General features: G+C 44.7%; 1 protein-coding gene and 1 long non-coding RNA gene across 2 annotated transcripts in view; one reads left to right on the top strand and one right to left on the bottom strand.

Annotated features, from left to right (window-relative positions):
• Positions 1 to 21,828, top strand: part of LOC135907489 (calcium-activated chloride channel regulator 1-like) — a 187,096-nt gene that overhangs the window by 82,413 nt on the left and 82,855 nt on the right. The window lies entirely within an intron of this gene.
• LOC139046980 (uncharacterized) lies at positions 6,722 to 9,354 on the bottom strand. The gene is made up of 3 exons (XR_011507018.1): positions 9,213 to 9,354; positions 7,594 to 7,803; positions 6,722 to 6,819 (listed from the first exon to the last, which is right to left on the bottom strand). It is a non-coding gene; the product is annotated as an uncharacterized lncRNA (long non-coding RNA).

The raw sequence follows: 21,828 nt of genomic DNA, 5'->3' as shown, positions 1-21,828 counted from the left end.
TTAAAGCAGTGGGTCCTAAGTTTTCCGGCAGTCAGCCTACCAATTTAGACCGCTGCAACAGGCGCGGTGAGCCGTGGTCACGTGATCTTGCCTAGGACCTTAATCTATGTAGCGCCGGCTTCCATAGCGGAGAAATTATAGGCTAATTACTCCACTCCGAGTGAAGAAAACGAAATACGCCCATGGACTTCGACGTAAGATCGCACTCTTGCCTAAAGTTTCGGAAAGTTCACAAACCTTCTCGGAGCTGACGGAAAGGTATTAGAGCACAGCTCCTATGCGCCTGTGCTTGCGTTGAGCGATATCGTGCCCCGTCGGCGTTATGCCTCGTAGCCGAGCGAACGAGCAGAGCGAAAGGTGAAAGCGAACGCAGAGCGTAGAGTTGAGTACGAGTGCAGAGAGAAAAGTGGGGGAGGAGGATATGGTGAAAGCATGAAGCTTAAAGTGGAGGACGAGCGGAGGGAAAATAGCCTATGCTGGAGATGAGTGGCCGGCATCCACGGCATCCACCGCCACGTGGGTGATCTCATCTGCGCTTGGGAGAGAGCGCCAGGGTGGCGTGGGGTGGGGAGGGCTACGCTCGACCACGGCGTCAGCTGCTCAGGTCAGTCGGAAGTACCAACATGTGAACGGGGATCACATGTTGGGGATCACAACGGCGATGGCGAGCGGCTACAAGAAAGGCTCGGCATGGCATTCCCGACGGCGTTGTCACCGCTGACACATGGTAGCACGATTTCTCCGCGATTAACGCGTCGTCTTTATGAAAAAAAAAAGAGCACGACCCACAGCTTGTTGGCTCTAATATAAACCACGTACATATAATAATATTGCAAAATATTGACACGCGAAATGAAAACGCGTATATAGCAGCGCTCAAATTCTTTGCTTTAGGATTGTGGCATTCGTCAGTGATATTTTTTCCGCACGATATTCCACGGCCCAGGGAAATAATGATTGGAGGACGCTTAAGCTTCGCGTTTAAAGGGGCTTTGTACCACCCTTCAGGCTTGGTGAAATTACACAGTCCGCAGACAGCAAATGCTATTGCGAATGCCTGAACCAAATTTTGCTGACATACGCGATGCGTGGAGCTAGCAAGCGGATCGTGAAGGGGCCTTTCCCTCAAACGCAATCTTCTCAACAGAAGGCCCTGTACTTACTCTTTTCTGGACATCTTATGTCGTCATGAGGCGTTTTTTTTTTGTCGTTCAGTTAGACGGCTGCTCTTGGTAGCTGCGGTCGGCTGCGTAGCGTAAATACCGCAGCCGCCAAGAGGTGCTGCCACCAGTCCACTGGCTAAGCGCACTGCGGCTCGCTGAGGGCTACCACGTTTGGCTAATGTTTAGCGCGTCGTTGGCGCCAAAAAAAGAAGTTTGGGTGCCTACAATGAAGTTTGCATAGTACGCCACGGTGACAATCAGAAGGCGGAGTGTTGTGGGCCGACTCTACTGCGCCGTAGCCTTCAGTGTAAGGCACTGAAGGAGGAACGGGAATAAAGCGGATGCCGTGTTTGATTGACAATAATTCGCCTTCTCCTGAACGCATTGAAGTAGTTTTTGCAGAAAAATATTTCTAAAAGAGCAATTTCAATTCAAATTCCTTTATGCACTTTGATACCAAGTGATTCAGGGCCTCTTTATGTGTGGAACGTGATAGCATTCTCAAATCCCTGACTAGTTTCGACGCTTCCCGTCAACTGCAGCTTATGTAGCCGTCACGTTTGCAGGGATACGCTGGCACCAAAAGCTTTGAACGAAGGCGAACTTTCAGTTAAAAATTACCGACGATTACGTTACTTCCTAATGCGAAATTTGAGCGCAGCAAATAAGCTGTTTCACCTTTTCGATAGATTGAGGCAAAGAAATAGAGCAACACATGTATGCGCTATCACAGAATTTTTTTTTTATTTTTCACACGTATTCCTTTAACAAAGACTCCACTAACAGTTCTTGACAGTCATGAAGGAAGCTTTATTGTGGTCGGAGAAATAGACTGATATATGTTCGACTTGGTACACCAATGCTTGATTCTCAAAGACGAGATCTATACAAGTGCCTCGCGAGGTTGTCACAGCCGTGGGACGCGTTACGAGTGAGAGGAACGGGATGTTCTCCCGCATAAGTGTTAGGAAATTGCTGTTTGTCTTTATGTCAACATTAAAGTCCCCCACTACTAACATCGGTGTGGATCGATGGACGGTTAATGCGAGTTGCAGGAAGCGCACGACGTCTTTCGTGAGTGCGGTAGCGGACTCACGAAAGCGGTATCAGTCGGTCGCTGCTAGCGCTGGGGGGATGAAAGGGGGGCGGAGCTGGTTACGAGGCCGACGATAACGCCGACGACGACGCGAAACCCAGGAACGGACGCCAAAGAGCCATTTGTGTAGCCAGCCCACCTCCACAGTCTCTCCTCCTCCCTTCCATCATCCTCCCTCGCCCGGAGAGCCGACAGCGCGCATGCGCGGCGGCGGAGCAGATTCGTCGGCGAGCTGGTTGCGAGGCCGACGACGACGCGAAACCCAGGAACGGTCGCCAAAGAGCCATTTGTGTAGCCAGCCCTCCTCGACAGTCTCTCCTCCTCCCTTCCATCATCCTCCCTCGCCCGGAGAGCCGACAGCGCGCATGCGCGGCGGCGGAGCAGCAGATTCGTCGGCGAGCTGGTTACGAGGCCGACGCCGACGACGACGACAACGCCGACGACGACGACGACGCGAAACCCAGGAACGGACGCCAAAGAGCTGCGCTCTAAAACGCGACCTCCTGCTTGGGCCGCGATGCGGTGGTAGTGAGGATCATCTGAAGTTGTTGGAAGGAATTGGGTGTGCTGTTCCGTGGCCTCCGCGATTTGCGCGCACAGAGGCCATGAGCGCCATATGAATTGTAGAAACGCTGGAAATGGGGCTTGTGTTTGAGTTTCCGCGTAACAAAATTACGTTTTGTTGTAAATTGAAACTAGAATCCGACAATATCCTGTCATGTTGTATTTATACAGTACATTACGATTTGCTGACGCATGGTACTCTGGGCATTTCGACTAGTTCAGTAACCCCTCCGCGACACGCGGAGAGCGTGCGTGGATGTGGTTCGCCAAGCGACGTCCAATGTTGCGCCAAGCGACGTCCGATGCCGACATCGGATTTTTCGCAACACGGGGCCCTTAGAAGTGCCCCTGAAACAATGACGCCCGAATACACCTGCCTCGACTACACATTTCGCTTACTCGTCTAATATTCCTCCGAGAACGGCTGTTGTCAGCATTATTCAAATGCCAGCAATCTTTAAGAGACACAACCAATCTACATTATATGAGTGCCTGGTAGCATAGAATGCGTCATTTATCTTGTGTGCAAAAGTGAAGGATTGGCGGCTGGTTTCACGATAAGACATCAAGAGACAGAATACCTCGTATTTAGCTATTGCTGCGTAAGAGAGCTTAAAATTTTACGCGCAAGCCTATATAGCACGCCAGTGAAAAAGGCCACGGGATGTTTGAAGCCGCGAAGGAAGCTAGCGCTGGAGGAGGAAGGTATCTGTAGGTAGAGAGAAGCAAAGCGGGAAGGAAAAAGAGCGGAAGCGTTGCGGGGGAGGAGGGTAGGTAGAGGCGCGCTGGGTTAAGGTGCTCTTCCAGTTTCAACGGGTGCTGTGAGCTGTATGGGTCAGTGAAAACCTGCGAGGGCCTCGCGCGTGCAAGCGAGGAAAGCTGGGAGGAAGCGGCCCCCTGGAGGGGGGCAGGGTTGGGCGTTCTGCTCCGACGGCTGCTGCGTATTGCGTGGCAGGGATAGCACTATCTTGAATGCGATCAGCGATGCAGTCACTCTAGGTATCTGGGCGCATCGAGGGCCAACCGCTTAGTGTGCGCTATGGCACCCATATGCCTGCATGTCACTCGCGTTCACTACTTAAATCATCACTGACTTTTTTGTGTTCGCTGTTCAGTTTTTTTTTAATGGTACATGATAAACGTGGTCACAGGATTCTTGCTGTGCCGGAAGCGGACGTAGCGTGCAGGCTTAGTGTTTAGATTGAGATTACAAAGAACGACGCCTTACTTTTATCGAGGCAGTTGTTATGAATTTAGAAAGGCTCGAAAATATTTCCACGGTATTGTAACTAATGCTGATGAACAACGAACTGCTGTTTATAGACACCAGTAGAAGGTAGCGCTCATGGATATTGTGTCATGGTATTCACAGAGAATTGAGCACGTTTCTATGTAGGTCTTTGAATTATTCTTTGCAGTCTGGTCAGCTGCGTCGGCATCCATAAATTAATGGTAAAATTTAACATTTCGAAACCGCCCTGTCGTTTGGCTAGGCATCGTAGTTGAGGTCTCTGCAAATATTTTTGCCAGCTGTGATTTATTCACCTGCGTCCACATGATTGATAGCACACCTTTGTTGCTGCCAGAGAAGCCATATGGGCACTCTTTTTATGGGAACTTGTTCGAATACAGCTCTCTGGGTACATGGTAAATGACAACGACCACCGGGCATCATGCACACGCCTTCATTCTGTGGTCATTTCAATGTCGTGGCTACGAGCCCCGCAGGCCGGAGAACGGTGCATAGTCATGCCTCTACAGCGGCGGTGTTCTTGACACGCCGAATGAGCTGTTTGGTTCGAATGTAGGAAGCTCACGCTGGACCTCTCCGAATTTCGGAGTTCTGGCAGCCTGCTGGCAGCCAGGCCGCTGCTATTCCTGTCCTGGTAAGAAGTTACGTGGGTTGGCATTCCATATCAACTCGAAGCTGCTCAGTATTTGCAAATTCAAATGCCGGGACTGATGACTGCGACATAAACGTAAACAAATTATCAGCCCTGGCAGCGTCCGGCCTGGCCGGCGCATGCTCGCCGTTGTCAGCCCTTTTAAGGGTTGCCCGCCGTAATATATATAGTGGCTTTCGGGAATACAATAACTTTTGAGAGATTTCGCGCAACTAGGTACAGGACGCGTACAGGGCGCGTTACCTTGCACAGCGCAAAAACCACCCTCCGAAGCATCCGATACCAAGACGAGAAATCGCACGTAAGCGATTAGTCGAGGATGCCTGCTCGCAGCCATAACCTCCACTACCGGCGACACTGATGAAGTGGCATTTAGTCACCAATGGGGAAGACGCGGAAAAGAAGGATATCAAGCAGGTACGTCTTAAAGGCTTAAAATTTCTTGGCGGCCTGTTTGAATTCGTATTCAGAAAGTTTTCTTTTTCGGCTGATGGTGCTTCTCTTGATTCACGCTGCCTATTACCATCAAAACGTTTCACACAACAAATAGTATCGGTTGAACATAAGAGCAACAAGATATTTAATAACAGGGCTGAGCAAATTAAACGCGATACTCCGAGCGCAAGGCCGACGGCGCTTCTTGAGTCACCGGTGAGGTCTCATGAACACGAGCTGGTGCATTGTGGTATACGCTGAGGGCGACAGAGTTGGTGTCACAGGAAATCTGCGTCCGGCCGACAGTCGTTTGGTCTGGACTTCGCGTTAGCTCAGCCGGAGCGCTGGGAGCCGTGGTTTATATGGTTTATATTGCGCGATGGTCTGCCACGGCGCTCAAAGAGGATTTGCCGCTGTCGTACTTTGGCGGGAGGCTGGTTGTGCACGCCTGACGAATGATTTTAATTCCCCTTTACGGGATATGCTACCATGGCGTCATGTTTCGGAGCAGCGCTAAGGTGGTCACAGCATATTGCGTTCTAAGGATAACGATAACAATTGGCGCAAACAACCATTTGAGGGAATTCAAATAAAAACAGCAGAAACGCAGAAGAAAAGCATAAAACGAATGCAAAAGGTAAACATGAGATGGTGAGTGCTTTAAGCATGCGCCCTTTTGCACACGGTTCTGTTGCTTGCCACTCTGTGGGTAGCCAAAAACTTCATTACGTCGGGTCGAGCGCTCACCACGGCCAACATCCGCCGAGGCAGGACTCGAAACAGAACCGCTGGTGAACGAGGAGGCTGTGGCGTTGCGCTGTTGGCTTCGAAGCTCCGATCCCCTCGTTCCCGTGACAAATGTATCAGCGACAAACGTAACCTAATTTTTGCAGACTTGAAGGAGGAAATATTCAGCGAGTGGATATGACCAGACGCTTCTCCCCCTTACAAAAAATTTTAGTAACATTTTATAAACCGTCTTTAGACAAATGTTACTAGAACCTATCGACATTCTATAAAACGTCTTTAGACACCGTAACAACTTCCTAGTAACCTCCTGCCGACTATTGGCCACCGATATTGAATTGAAAGTATAGATATAAAATGTCGATAGAATTCTTACCGACTGCTTATTATCTTATGTCGTTAGAAAGTGTCAACTGTGAAGCGACTATTTATTGACCACCTTTATACATCCTAACTACTTGCTAGTAACATCCTGTCGACTATTCGCCACAGATAGTTGACAGGATATTACTAGATAGTCGTTAGGATGTATAAAGGTGGTTAATAAATAGTCGCTTCACAGTTTTTAGAAAGTACATAAAAATTTTATCCAGAGGTTATTACTTTTGCAATTATATATTGCAAAAGTAAGCTTTGATTATCTCTGAATAAAATTTTTATTTGCTTCCTAAAAACTGTGCAATGACTATTTATTAACCACCTTTATATATCCTAACGACTTGCTAGTAACATCCTGTCAACTATCTATCTTTGGCGAATAGTGATTGCCAAGTGGCTAGGTGTGTCATGCAACAGAAGAAGACGGGTTTCCATTTGTGCTTGAACACATCCATTTAATATCCCCGGGCTAGTAAGGAGGACGAGTTCTCCAGCTGCCCTGGAAGTAGGCTGAAATGTTGCGTTGTGTAGTCTAGAAATGAGAAGAAAAAAGGTAATATATTAGTTTTGCTACAGTGACATGCTACAGCTATAAACATCTCCACCTGTTTTGTGCAAAGTCCTAAAAATGCATGAAATGACTGAATTCGTGCATTAAAGCTGGGAGCGTGATGGATGTGCATAACACCAACAGATGCACGACACATAAACTCTATCGTACCAATTGTCATCTACAAACAAAAGCTGTAAATCAACTTCAGTTTAATGAACTTCGATATTCGTATTGTGACTAGTACATGGAAGTTTTATGTCTGAATCATCTTAGGAAAGGCAAGGTGTCAGTCATAACTATGCTGCAGCTTTGCTTGGACACAGGTACATAGAAGAGTTGATTTTTATGTTGCACTTAAGAAACACGAAATGATACAAGCAACATGTAAGCAGTTCAACAGGCATTACGGACGTTCTACAGCAAGATTACAAAATGCCTTTGTTGTGCAGGCAGACATTGTCAAAGTGAGCTTGTTACTAAACATGTTAGCTTTCCACAAGACAGGATATTATATTATCAGTGCATTCACATGACCAGGGCCTCTATCACAAAAATACACATGCCAACAGTAATGACAATTTTCTAGTTATGGTGGCAAAGCTTGCATTATAATATGCTATTATAATCAGGTTAATAGCTATTTTAGCAGGAAAGAAAGGAGTATACCCTAAGATAGCATTCAAATTACCATGAAAGGAGTTTTGTGCAAAACTGCACAAAGAATATTAAGATGCTTCTTTGTGACATACATACCTACTATGGTGTTGACCTTCTTGGAATCCAACGGATCCTTCTGTGGAAGGCATTTGACAGCCGCCCAAAGAAGGACCTCCCTTCAACGTCTTCTATTGAAAAAGGAGCTTTAAGGAGGCCCTCCGCGAAGTGAAAGCCTGAGTTGTTAGCATCCAGGCACAGCCTCTTCAGCAGGTCCTTTTCAACGTATACACCGTCACCGATGTCTACCTGTGAAAGAATACAACAACCAAAGATTCATTTTATACGCATTTGATCAAGGAATGTTAGGAAGTAGGGTAAGGTTTGCAAAAACGGAAGTCGCTGCTTCTTGTTGATTCGGTTTAAAGAACAAAGCAGCCTTACGTATACCATACATGCATTGTACTGAGCTGTGTACTTTTACGTAAGACTAGAAAGTATTGGGAACTTCAATGCGAAAGAAAGACATGCATCTGCCTAGAACTAAGCAAATGTGTGCCACCCCTTGACACAGAGTGAGATCTGGTGCTGTTTTGGTGATTAGCAGACATTGAAAGCTTCAAGCCTCATCGAGTATAGGGCCAAGCTGTGCTCGATTAGTGGCGCACAAGTGCTCGAGAACTATCAAACAAGATGCAATCGTCTTCAAATACAATTCTGACTTCCCCTTGCAGGCATGCACTTTTAAATTTACTGACTGCACTTGGGTGTAAAGATTTTGTCTGACAGAGTGAATAAACAATATACGCAAGCAGCATTTTCATAGTTAGCGTAGTCTTTAATAGGTACTGATACCTTCAATTTAGAAAGCGCTGTATATTGGGCCTCATCAAACTAATTTCACAAAAGGTTTGTCAAGGTAGAAGCATAGAACTTTAGTCATTAGAAGACAGGTGAAAGTAGTTAATTATTGCAATTGTTACTGAAAATAAATTTCAGACAGCTCATCCCAATGAGAAATGGATGCAAGCAGTTTGTACATGCCACATAAGCATTTAGATATCAAAAATAGGGATTAGAGAAAACCTTCCCTTAGAGGTTCATTATTACAAGCAGCCATGCCCTCGAGAAGACATAACTTTTTTTTCTGTAGGCAGAAAGAGGCTCGAGTATTTTATTGACACATATATGTGCCCATGCATATATGTCATCTCTGTTGTAAACCTTTTTTTCATGTACATGCAAGGTGTGTTTATAACATCTCATTGTGCACAAAATTTGCGTAATAATTTAAAGACCGCGATTTTGTAGCGATGGTATTCCTTTGCGCTATTCGTTAGTAGGCTGACCGACGCCCCGGCCCGTGCAACGTACTGCAGCTGTCGGCCGTTAGCGGTGGGCGAGAAGAGTGATATAGAATCGAGGGGTAAGTATTGCTACAAAATCGCAGTCTTCAAATTATTACGCACTGCCGAACGAACACAAACTTTCAATGTGTTTTCATAATTGTGTGCCCATTCAGGCATAGCAATCAAGGCGGGTAGCAGAATGCAAGTACGCTGTAACATCAGAGGAAGCTTTCGCGAAATTGCTTGCTAAATGTGCACAGCAACATGGCTAACATACGATAGGAAAGCGCTTTGCTCTTGCTAGTTACACAACGCTCATTACGCAAATCATAAGCTTCAAGAATGCGCGCAAGCGCCAAACTTGCTTACCTTTCAAGACTTGGCAAACGCTCCTTCGTCTAACAGGTACAGAAGCACCGACGTTTCTCTGGCGCAAGCACTGTAGAACTGCCGATGAACTCCAGCTCCACAAAAGCACAACCTTCAACAGTCTTCCAAACACTACAATTCGAAGCCCCAGTGCCAGACTTTTGACGAGAGCGCCGGCAGGCAGCTCGGCAGAACAAAGGCAGTTCGGACGGGAGCTGTACTAGGGCACTCACTGACGGCACTGGTGGATCGCTCGAAACACACGGCGAACTAATGGCGTTACACGAGTCCGGAGGGTTTGGGATGGTCACTGCACATAACAAGCAGCACGTTTTGTCTAGGCACTTCTAAAATTTACCTCAAATACCACCTTACTGCAGGGAGCACTAACGAGAACCAACGTGGTGTGTCCAAGGTAAATGTACCTGGTAGCGAAGCTTCCATAGGAGCCCATACGTTCAAAACATGGCGGTCCATCGGCGGTCCATGGGGCTTAGCGCCATCTGTATGTGGTGGGAACACTTCCGGCGGAAGAAAAAACAATGTGACGCCATGTCCGTTAAAAGCAGAAGTGACGTCATTTTGTTTTCGAAGGCGCGAAATTTGTTTTGTTGTTCTTCCTTTAGAGCTTTATATTCGAATGTCCTGCCATTCGACTGGATGGGTGTTTCGAGCTTTCAGCGTGGAAAGCGGTGCAGGAAAAGGCCAGCCGCACAGTTGTCGAAATTGCATCCCTGCACAGAACATACTTTCTTTGGAGGCGGACGAAAGCTTTAGGTGTAGAGTGCTGATCCTGTTGTCGGATGCCAAGCCCGTCGGCCAGCGCGGTCGCCCGAAAACAACTACACAATTATCTGGCGGTCGTAACTCACTACATTTGACTGAACAGATTAAGAAGCAATGAAGCTACCCACGTCACCAAATTCAGACAAACTTTGACAAGCAAGAAAGCACAAACTGTGAGGGGGGCGTATTTCAACAGGTGATACGAGTGCGCCTTTCTGCCCATTTCAAGACGTGCGTTGCATTGCGAGTGATAGTGGCGTCAACGCCCCCTGTAGCGATGGGCGCTTAAAAGAAATGCATTTATTAATAATAATAAAATTAAACTTGTATTTTCTTAACTCGTTAAGAATGTATAAAATTGTCTAGGAATTTTATTTTCATTGAATGAATCTAACTGTGTCTCGTTTGAATTAAAAACGCGTTTTTCTTTCCCAATGTTTGTTCCCTCCAAACATAGTCGCGCTTCAATCGCTGCTCCCATAACCCCCCATGCTGATATCGGTGACGATCTGTACTGAACCGCTTTTCGCCCGAAGCTTCGCGACCTATTTGGATCGACCTTGGTGTGTCGACCAAACAAATACTACAGTAGCGCCACTCTGCGGTTTTTTAGAAAAATGTATCTTAAATGAAAAAATTGCGTGTTTTTTCCTAATAACATTTGATAGAGTCTTTTAATAAATTTATTTGGTCCAGAAGTGTGTACTTTGTACTTTGTGATACGAAGTTTAAGGAAATGTATATATAATAAAAACTAAGCAGATGTTGCCTTCAAGATTCGCAATTGCTTCAGGTGCATGCAGGTTGCAAAAGCATGGCCTTCGAGATCAGACTGTCACTCAAAGGAAGCCGTAGTAGGAGGCGGAGAGGCATTTAGGCCCCAATAATTGGGTTTACAGTGCCTAGGTAGGCTTCCTTATTTATAAAGTGTATACGGGGACTTCAGCCGAACCATGAGCGAGCTATACAGACGCACGCGGTACGATTCGGTGTCCGATCCGACGTGCGGCGCTGCATGCTACGGCATCAGCGGCGCGTAAGCTGCGCCCACATCCAACTCCCCAGCTTGAGTTGATATTTACGTCGAGAAACGCAATATAAACAACTCTGCACCACACTGCTTCGCTTTACGCGAAGGCTGTCGATAAAATTATGCCCCTGTGAGTGACAGAACACTTCACGACGGCGGGTTGTCCACTGCCGGCTCCGCTAAAGCCAGCGATAGGGCCGGTAGGCATAGCTAGGCGGACGCTGCAGCCGACGGCGCTTGCGATCCAGTCCGAGCTCGTCGAAGAGTGCTTATTTTTGCCAAAACAATGAACACTGTACACTTAGGTCGGCCGTAATTAAATACAATTGGTTTACTCGACGCAGTCGTTGCGAAGGGCAAACGTGCAAGCGAAGCGAACGGCCTCGCTCAGACGGTCGGTGTGTGATGTCTGCTCGCGAAATGCCCTCGCGTCGCGGCTCCCGAGCTCACCAGTAGCTTAGCGCTAGTGTACAAGGCGCTGGTTTGCGTAACAGGCACACGTTCGAGATAATTTTACTGAACTAGTAACTATTTCATGTCAGAAACAAACTGCAGCAGGCAAGGAAAAAGAATAACTGCGAGAAACCGGAAAGCCAGCACCTCCTCCGTGGAGGGAACGTCAGAGAACGTCACATGCCAGCCGCGCTGCCAATGGCTGCGGCCAGACGACGGTGCAGTTGTCGGACACGTCGAACGATGAAAATCTGCCCGGTTTGTCGCACGCCGGACGTCCGATCCGGCGCTTCGGCACGGCAAAACACCTCGATTCGGGCTGCAGTTTCGGCGCGTCAGACGCCGGATCGGACACTAAATCGGACCGTGTGTCTCCCGCTTTAGTTGGCGAACACGAGCCGATCAGCGCGCCGTCTATTGCGATGGTGCATGGCCTACGGGCTTCTTTGACACCTACTGAGCACAAATTCATGATCACCGCTCATATACACGCTTCCCATGGCACTAGCTGTCGTGTTTTCGAGAATACGTGCCCACATCTTGAATTGGTGAGACCATATTTTCTCTTAGCGTCCGGTATTAGAAGCATTTTTTTTTCTATGAACATTCTACTATCATCTGTTACTAGGAAGTTGATTAAAAATTAGGAAAACAGTTACTGTGCAAAAAAAAACATTTTTTTTAATGCAGCCAGTCTTTGCATATTCATTTATAGTTCAGATGCTGTTATATGTTCATTTTTCACTAAATCATTTTAACAACTTTGTAGTAACCAGTGTTACTAGAAAGTTGATTGCAAATTGTGGAAAGTTACACCTGTCCATGAAACAACACTGTCTTGCACCAGCTATGTTCACTGAATAATTATAACCTTATTGAATAATATTCATGCATGTTTTGTAACTTGGGTTATGTACTTTAAGAACATAATTATTTTTATTACCTTCCTATTGAATCGTCTTTTTAAAAAGTTAGAATAGTGTGTCTTAACTTTCTAGTAACTTTCTTTTTACATACTGAAGTTAGAAAAGAAGTAACCAACTTTCTTCTGACAAACGTTACTAAAAAGTAAAAGTCAATAGGATGTTACTAAACTTGATAGGATGTTGATAAAAGTTCTAAAGAAAGTAAGGAAGCATTATTGTATGGGCCATCAGCGTTTGGAGAGCCATATAGAGGGCGCACTCGAACAGGAGAGTAGACAGAATAGGCTAAACTGAAGCCCTGTCCATGTGGCAGTGTCGGTGACTCATTTTCTGGAGCAAAGATGTATTATGGCACTACACTGGCCACCGCAGGGCACCTACATGAATGTGATGGAAAATGTCTGGGGAGCCATAAACGGTCCAGGTTTCTTAGACCGCTTCACGCAGCCTCTGTAGATCAACTTTTGGCGGCCATTGACGGCGAGAGAAATTGTCTGGCGCGTACTGACCTCGCCGTCCACCTGTTCCGACAGCGTGTCCCACCGGAAGGTGGCCGTCGTGGCTGCTTGAGGCCACATTATGAAGTCCTAGCATCGGACAGATCTAGCGTGCATATAGCCACAACTGAGGTAAACCTTCCTACAGCGAAGCTGTGTATAGCTACCCTCTGGCGGTGGCCGATGTACGTCCGTCTACGCGTCAAGTTAACCTGAAAAAAATTTTTGTCTCCTGTTTCTTGCGAATGGCCTTTACCTCTCAATCAAATTTACGTATTTTGAAAGAAAGATCTTACCGCAATTGTTTTCAAAGACGTATCTATCATTGCGCCAAGCTACATTTACTTGTCATAATTATAAATTCAGAGTGAAGTTGCAAGCGTTACAGAATTCCCGTCTGCTATCCATTTAATACTTTATTTACATTACCCCTAAGGGCCATCATGCGAGGGCATTACATTGCGGGGGACAAAAACATGAAGTATACAAAAGAAATAAAACTACATGAAATAAACACCACACACAAGGAACATGAAATAAATAAATATTTACAAGGGGTATATGCACTACGTCAAGAAAACAATAACTTTTTTACATAATATGTTAATATGTACATACAATAATAAGTAATAACTAATCTGCTACCACTAATGTTCTTGCAACATGGTTTGGAAAGATGGTAAATTAACTTCAGTAGCTATGAGTGATGTTAAGTTTTTCCATTCTACTATTGTGCGAGGACTAAATGATTTTGCGTGTAGCGATGAGCGGCATGTTAGGCGTTTTACTTTGTTAGCCTGGTCACGGCGCGGGAAAGCTGCAGGGGGTGGTGAGCGAAAGCCATCGCGAAGCGTGGAATGATGATGAAGTTTGTAAAGTAAGGTTAGGTGAGCACACTAGCGTCGACGTAATAGTGATTCCAACTCGGCAGGTTGTTTTCACGATGTGACGCTGGTGTAGCGTGAATATACGGAAAAGGTGAAGCGAACAGCATAGTTTGGCAGACATTCAATGTTTTTGATTATGTATGCTTGATTGTGATCCCATATGGCAGAAGCATCATACTTTTTGGGCGGATCAGCGGGATATAAGCAAGTTTCTTTAAGTTTGAAGGTGCGTGCTTGAGGTTACGCTTAACAAGACTGACTGAGCGGTTAGCTGATGCTAAGAGGGTGTTACTATGGTAATGTCAAGGCAAGTCAGACTGAAGGTTAAGCCTGGATACTTGTAAGGTGGCGCAAGCTCTACTCTAGCATTATTGAGAAAGTAGGCGGTAGGAAGCCGCGTGGAATGGTTGGTCAATGACATTAGCTTGGTTTGAGACGTATTTAAAGACATCAACCACGAGAAGAACAAAGTGGTCACCGCATCAGTATCAGCTTGTAAGCAAGGTCGGTCACTGTCATTACTAATATTACGATATATAACACAATCATCTGCGAATAATCGAATTCGAGATGAGGCACATTTGGGTAGATCATTAATAAAAATTAAGAAAAGTAGAGGACCAAGTATGCTGCCCTGGAGGACTCCAGATGTTAAAGGAACAGAAGAAGAGTTACAGCTTTTAGCACAGGTGAATTGTTGTCTGTTGGAGAGGAAATCTTTAATCCATACAAGAACGTTTGGGTGAATATTTGTGTTAATTTTATTAGCAGCCTTTGATGAGGAATGCGATCAAAAGCTTTAAAGAACTCAAGAAACACTCCGTCAACTTGGCATCCTTCGTTAAATGCGGAAAATAGATCGTTAGCAAATCCGGTGAACTGAGTGTCGCATGAAAAACCCCTATGAAAACCGTGCTGGTACTTGAAGATGATATCATGGTCTTCTAGGTAGTTGATGACTTGTGTATGTATGACGCACTCGAGAAGTTTACATATGTTGATAGTTAATGACATACGACGATATTTATGCGGGACAGAGCGATCACCGGATTTAAAAATTGGTATAACTTTGGCTATTTGCCAGTCGTGAGGAATAATGCCAAATGATAATGAATGTGAATACAGAGCCGATAACACTGCAAAAATGTTTAAAGAAGCTTTATTATGTATCTTATTATTGAAACGAAGGTGATCATAGCTATTAGTAGTTTTGAGGTTATTCAACAGGGCAAGAATACCAGATTCACTGATGACAATTTCTGGCATGGAAAAGTTAGGCAATGGCTCTAATATTGGCGAAGACGTTATATCTTCATTGGTGAACACTAATGAAAATGCGTCGTTCAGAAGCTGCGAACACTCAGTTTCAATGACTGGTTGTCCGTCAGCATTAATTAGTACTTTGTCAGGATAGGAACTCGGATTGATAATCCGCCAGAATCTATGAGAATTATTGGTTAAGATAGTAGAGAGGTCGTGACTGAAGAAATTACGACGGGTTGTTCTAAGGAGGGACTGATACTCTTTATCGCAATTCTTGTACTTGCTCTATGATGTCAGGGGACGTGTGGTCATTGGTTGGCGATACAAACGCTTTGTCTTATTATTAAGACGACGAGGACGATGTGTGAACCAAGGTGTTTTTATTACTTCGGATGGTCACGATTGGCACATACTTATCAACAAGGTTAAACAAGGTGGTTTTGAACAACAGCCAGTTTAGTTCAATTGTGCGTCATGAACACTGAGCCAGGAAGTTCTCAGAGGCGTGTAGTTCCTGGTTAATCATCTCAAAATTTGCGCGATTGCAGCAATGAATTCGCTTAATGGTAGTTTTCTTTTCAGTAAATGGATGCGTGATGCACCCGGTGATAATGTCGTTATCGGATAAACCATTTAAATGCAATATATCAGTAAGAACGCCCGGGTTATTTGTTACGGCAAGATCAAGGATATTTGCCGTGGTAGCGGAGCGACGGGTAGGACTGTTAATAAGTTGAGCAAGAGAAAAATCTAAGCAGGAATAAAAAAAGCTGTGGGCTTCTTTATCCCTGGAATTAACACAGAGAGTGGGCCCTTCAATGTTTGGAAGATTAAAATCGCCAAATACGAGAAGAATGGAGTTAGGAAAACGCATATGTAAGTCGCTGAGTATTCTATAGAATTCACCCAAGAATCTACCAGACATATCGGGAGGCCGGTAGAAAGCACAAATAACAACAGCAGTAACTCCGAACTTACACCATATCCATACACATTCGAGGAAAGTATCATCAGCGAAGGGAACAGCAGATAATTGTTTCTTTGTGGCTATGAGGACACCACTTCCTTTTCTATTTTTTCTGCCACACCGGAAAAAGTAAAATTCATATTCACTCAGAAGAATGTTTTCAACCGGAACGGTATCGTCTAGCCAAGTTTCAGTCAATACTAGAAGTGAAGCGCCCGTAGAATCTACGAGCGAAGAAAGCGCGACAGTTTTGGAAAGAACACTTCAAATTTTTGTGAAAAGGAAAGTGGTATTGCTCTTAAAATTAGGACACACATTAGGCAAAAATGACGCAGTCTTTAAAGAATACTTAACAGTCGGCACGTGTCCTGCTGTGGTGGGATAATGAGCTGGCACAGCGTGGCTACCCGCGACATCCCACATATAGGTATCATTATTGATACGCAGCTTGTCGAACGTTAAAGGCACGCGGTCACCTTGTTCTTTTTAATTGATCGATAGAACAGCAGAAATTTCCGGCGTTTATCACGAACAGCTTGGGAATCGTCACGTTCTATGCTGAAACCTATTTCCCTCAAATTGCTGCCTTTACATAAAAACGCCTCAAGTTCTTTATTTTTGAAGAACTTACCTATTGTGGCGCGTTTTTTTCACAGTTGAAAAACGGCCCACATGGTGTGCCCTAGCTATCGAAGTTACAGTGGCACCAAACTTATCACCGCAGAACTCATGCACAAGTCGCTCTGATCTTTCCCAGCTTTCGGATTCATTAGTATCGGTAACACCATAAAACAAAACATTTGATCTACGTGACTGGTTTTCTAGATTATCAATATTGTTAATGATGCTATAAAGTCCACTTTCGAGAGCTGTTGGGGCATGAACAGATGAAGCAGATTCTTATTTGTTTTCCAGTTCCTGTACACGTTCGGTTAAGCTTTCGTGGTCTGTTTTAAGTTCTGCGTGCATATTTAGAACTTTCATCATTGATTCGAGAAGAATTGCATTGGTGGCTTCAAGGCGCTTTACAGCTTCGGCCACGCCATCTAACTTCTCTTCTTGAACCTTTGTCATAGGTCCGGGGCTTTCCTCAACATCCCCACTCAAAAGCAACAGTCGCAAAACATAGACAAGAGAAGTGCAAGACCATTTGAAATAGTTGGGTGGCCAGGACACCGCTAGAAGGCCAACATTACTGATACGGTAACAGTGAGTTTGATAGTAACATACCTCTAGAAAAGCAGTTGGTGAGTACCGAAACATTGCGGCAGTGTCGTGGCCCGAAGCTTCGTCCCTCAATACATGGAAGCGTACGGAGGGAGTATGGTTACAGACGGGGCGGCTGTAAGTGTTGTTTTAACCAAACTATCTTGAAAGAAATTAAGTGACATTGAGCCGCTAATACTGACTCTAACATTACGCCGAGCTTCATTTACTTTTCTTGATTCCGTAGTTCACAGTAAAGTTGTAAATATTGTGCGATTCCCGTCTGTTGTCAATACATGGGCATGTCCGGTAGGGAAATGGACAGCCTCCTACTTGTAGAGTAAATGTCTAGTCCGTCCGAGTTTTATTCTGCAAATTTACTAGGAAGTATGCTCAATTGCAAATGACAAAGGAACGTGTTTTGTTTCGTGCGTTCCTTTCACCGCGCCCCGGTCAACACATATCGTCGCTCGCGTGGGCGTTGTGTGTTGTGGTTACGTCATATTCATCTAGGCGACCTTATCGGCAGGATTTACGGAACCCTGGAACGGCCCGAACGTGTGTTTAGAGTAATAACTACCTATACATAAATTCGTTGATTGAGGTAAAACACCACACAGCTTCGCTTCTCGTCCTTCCTCTCAGAGTACAAAAGCTGATGAGTTATTTTATGTGCACGTTCATCACCTTGTTTTAGGGAGCGCGCAGTACGCCTCAAGCACCTTGGCCGTAGTTTCATACCATGAGCCGTGCTAGCACATTGCGAAATAATAGCCAACGAATTCCTGTGAAACGTGTGCGCTGTGAGTTCCTGTGACCACGTTAGCGTAGTGCAGAAACCACGGCTTGTAGCGCAATGGGCGGCGCCACCGTGAAACACACAGAGAACTACTTTCTGCCGGAACAGCTTACCTCCGTCACGAACCCTTTCGCCGTCAGCGTATACCACAATGTACCAACCCGGCTTCATGCGACTTCACCAGTGGCACAACAACCGCCGCAGCCATGCGCTCCGGGTATCGCGTTTCATTTGCTCAGCAATGTATGCGTGGCCATTGCTCAACCATTCCTTTAACATACACGGCCTATATTTAGCACACATCAATGAAAACCAGAGACAGATAAACCAAATAGGCACAACTTCATGGACTAAACTTGCGCGGAACGCAATGCAGATAACATGCAGGCATGATTGAGAGCTCGACACACCGTCTAGCTCTATTTCTTTCTCTCTCCGCCGCACATGCAGATACATATTTTTTTATTTATTTACCCTAAAGGCCAAGCTTTGGCATTACATGGTGGGGGGGGGGGGAGAACAATTGATATACAATGTGATGAAATAGCTGATGGTGGAAAGTTAGCCGAGGATCTTTCTTCTAGTCTGCAATGGGAGGAGTCCTAGGTCATGTTTTATTTTGGTGATACTTGAATGTTGTAAATAGTTACCTGTAATAAATCACGCTCCCTTGCTCTGAAAAGATTCTAATTTGTTAATAAGATGCGTTTGGTGCGGGTTCAATATAAATGAGGCATACTCAAGCTTTGAACGAAGTACGGTGGTATGTGCGAGAAGCTTGGAATCACTATTAGCCTGACGAAGCGTTCGACGAATGAAGCCCAGAGATTTGCATGCAGCGAAAACAATACAACCCACATGATTCTGCCAAGACAAAGTCGGAGAAAGATGAACAGCTAGATATTTGAATGATTCTGCAGTTTCTAGAGCATCACCATTAAGAAAGTATGTGTTTTTCATAATTTTATTGCAAGTAGTAAATCTCATAAGTTTAGTTTTAGAGGTACTCATGCTTATTTGCCAGTCTGAGCACCGTATTTTAATCCTCTTCAAGAGATTTTGTAATTTATCACAGTCAGCCTTACATTTTAATGACCGATACAGAACGCAATCGTCGGCATATAACCGGATTTCGGAGTCTATACCCTGATGAATATCATTTGTAGAAATTAATAATAGAGTGGGTCCCAAAATGGAACCTTGAGGCACAACGGAGTGAACAGGTTGAAATGGCGAACGGACATTATTGACTACGACATCTTGTCGTCTGTTACTTAAATATTCTTTAACCCAGTTTATTACTTTTTTGTCAACTTTATTCAGCTTCATTTTATATATGAGGCGGTTATGAGCCACACGGTCAAAAGCTTTAGCAAGATCTATACATGTGACGTCAGTTTGTGTAAGTTCGTGAAGGTTAAGGTAAATGTCTGTAGTAAGTTCAAGAAGCTGGGATTCGCATGACTGGCCTCGTTAAAAACAACGCGGGTTTGCAAATAGAATGCGGTTGCTAGCCATGTACTGCTTAATTTGAGAAGATAACACGTGTTCAAATAGTTCGCATACAATAGACGTGAGAGATATAGGCCTATAGTTTGTTAGCTTGTTTTTGTCGCCGGTTTTACATATTGGTATCACATGTGCCAATTCCCATTGGTCTGGAATTTCGGCGGTGTTGAAAGACTGTTGAAACAATAGTGTAAGTATAAGAGCAGAATTGAGCTTTGTCCTTTTTAGTAGCTTAGTACAAACACCGTAAGGGCCAGGACTAGAAAACGATGGTAAACGCTCCACAGCTTTCATAATACCGCCACTTGTCACAGTTATACATTCCATGAGGGGAGAACTAACAGAAAACTGTCTAGGACTTGTCTAGGAGCTTTTCGTCATTAAATACACCACAAACGAATAAATAAACCGTTGAGCAACATCCATGACATCAATTGCAGCACCAAACTCAGTGGAAAAACAGGTAACTCTTTTGCAGGTGCGGGTGAAATGACCTTCCAACATTTTTTTTAATCTGTATTTAGGAATTGCGAAATATCCTGGTTGAAAAACTTATATTTGGCAGCCTCAATATGTAATGCACATTCTTTAGAAAAGGATAAATATTCTGACTTGGCTTCAACAGATTTGGGGCTTCTTCCTTTTCGAAACAAACGTTTCTTTTTATTCAAATATCGCTTAATCTCAATAGTAAACCATGGCTTGTCTGCTGTTTCGTAGATCTATCTTTTTGGAATTTATCAGTCCCGGAGACTTACCCCTGTATTCAGCAATGCAACTTAAGTTAAAGCCCATGCTTGACTTCATTTAAATGACGTCTGGAGTTGACGTGCCCAAAGACGCTCACTGGGCTTCCTTTGGCACGTTTACGATAGGCGCCATTTACATCAGTCAACCATTGGCTTCAACTTAAGCTGCATTTCTGAATACGGGGTTAACAAATTGTCACGAAAACGAATCCAGTTATCTTGCAATGAACAGTTTTCATAAGTTTGCGTGAATGACAGGTAAAATTCAAGAAGCTCAGAGTTGAAGCCTTCGGTATGTGCTTTAGAATAGTCATAGAACTGTTTTTGTCACGGTTTCTTCGCGGTTTCCGTTCTGTATGACACAATGTATGACACGATGGTCACTGATATACTCTATAAGATCCACGGTAGCACGTTTGCGGTGAGTTGTTATAAACACATCAATAACAGCATTGTGCCGCGTAGGGATTTCGGTGAGTGGAGACAACTGAAAATATTCTAAAAGGTCAACAAAATCTGCAGAATCGGGTGTGTGGCGTGTGCTAGGGGATTTTAAGGTTGAGCACTCTATGCCTGAAAAGTTAGAATCGCAGGCCAAAACGATGGGAGAGTTAATATATTCGGATTGGATGGAGCCTAATACGGACTGCAGTTCCTCCGAAAAAAACTTTGTAGAAAGTCAGGTGGCCTATAGCATGCTCCAATAACCAAAGTTATAGCTGGTAAATAGCATGTAACCCAAATAGTTTCAAGAATACTATCAGTAGGTATGTGTTTTACCTTTATGTGCTTTCTTATTGCTATTACGACACCGCCTCCTTTTCTATACACACGGCCCTTTCGAAAGCAGTGAATAAATTCAAAATTTCTGACTCAGATTGCTACCTTCCGGAGTTACCACGTTGCGGTTCCAATTATAACATCTGCATTACAAGCGAGAATGAGGGAAGTAAGCCGATCTTGTTTCTTAAGGATGCTACGAAATTTGGCGGAAATTGTAGAAAATGTAGGTGCTCCACTGTCTTTCTGCGCTTGGCGACTGCGTCATGGCTTTGCATTTCACTGGACACATTCCACGACCCTGCCCTCGGAGTGCTGGTACCGATACAATTTCCTGCCAATCTGTAGCTTATCGAAAGATAGCTTAAACCTTTCAGCGGGTTGACAATTCGCTCTAGCAAAGTCGCGAAGTATTTTGCGCATGAATTGTATTCCAGCTGAAAAGTCATAATCTATCCAAACCTTCAATTTCAAATTATTAGCTTGCACGAATGAGCCGAAATACTGGATTTTGTCTTGTAGTGTAGAAGCCTCACTATTACTGACTGGTGCTGCTCTTGCCTGTGAGATCGAATGCAATGCGCACGGTCAATATCCGTTACCTCGAGGCCAAGGTGATCTCTGCAGAAGCTTTCAATGACAACTCGAGAAGCCTCGTAGTCTTTTTTCTCTGCCTCAGGCAACCCTTTGAATATCAAATTTTTCTGAGCATCTGATTATCGATGTCATCAACGAGTTTAACTATTTTAGGTACAGAATCCCGC

The sequence above is a fragment of the Dermacentor albipictus genome, chromosome 6 (assembly GCF_038994185.2).
Source record: "Dermacentor albipictus isolate Rhodes 1998 colony chromosome 6, USDA_Dalb.pri_finalv2, whole genome shotgun sequence".
NCBI lineage: Eukaryota > Metazoa > Arthropoda > Arachnida > Ixodida > Ixodidae > Dermacentor > Dermacentor albipictus.
This window is presented reverse-complemented; position numbering and strand designations above follow the sequence as displayed.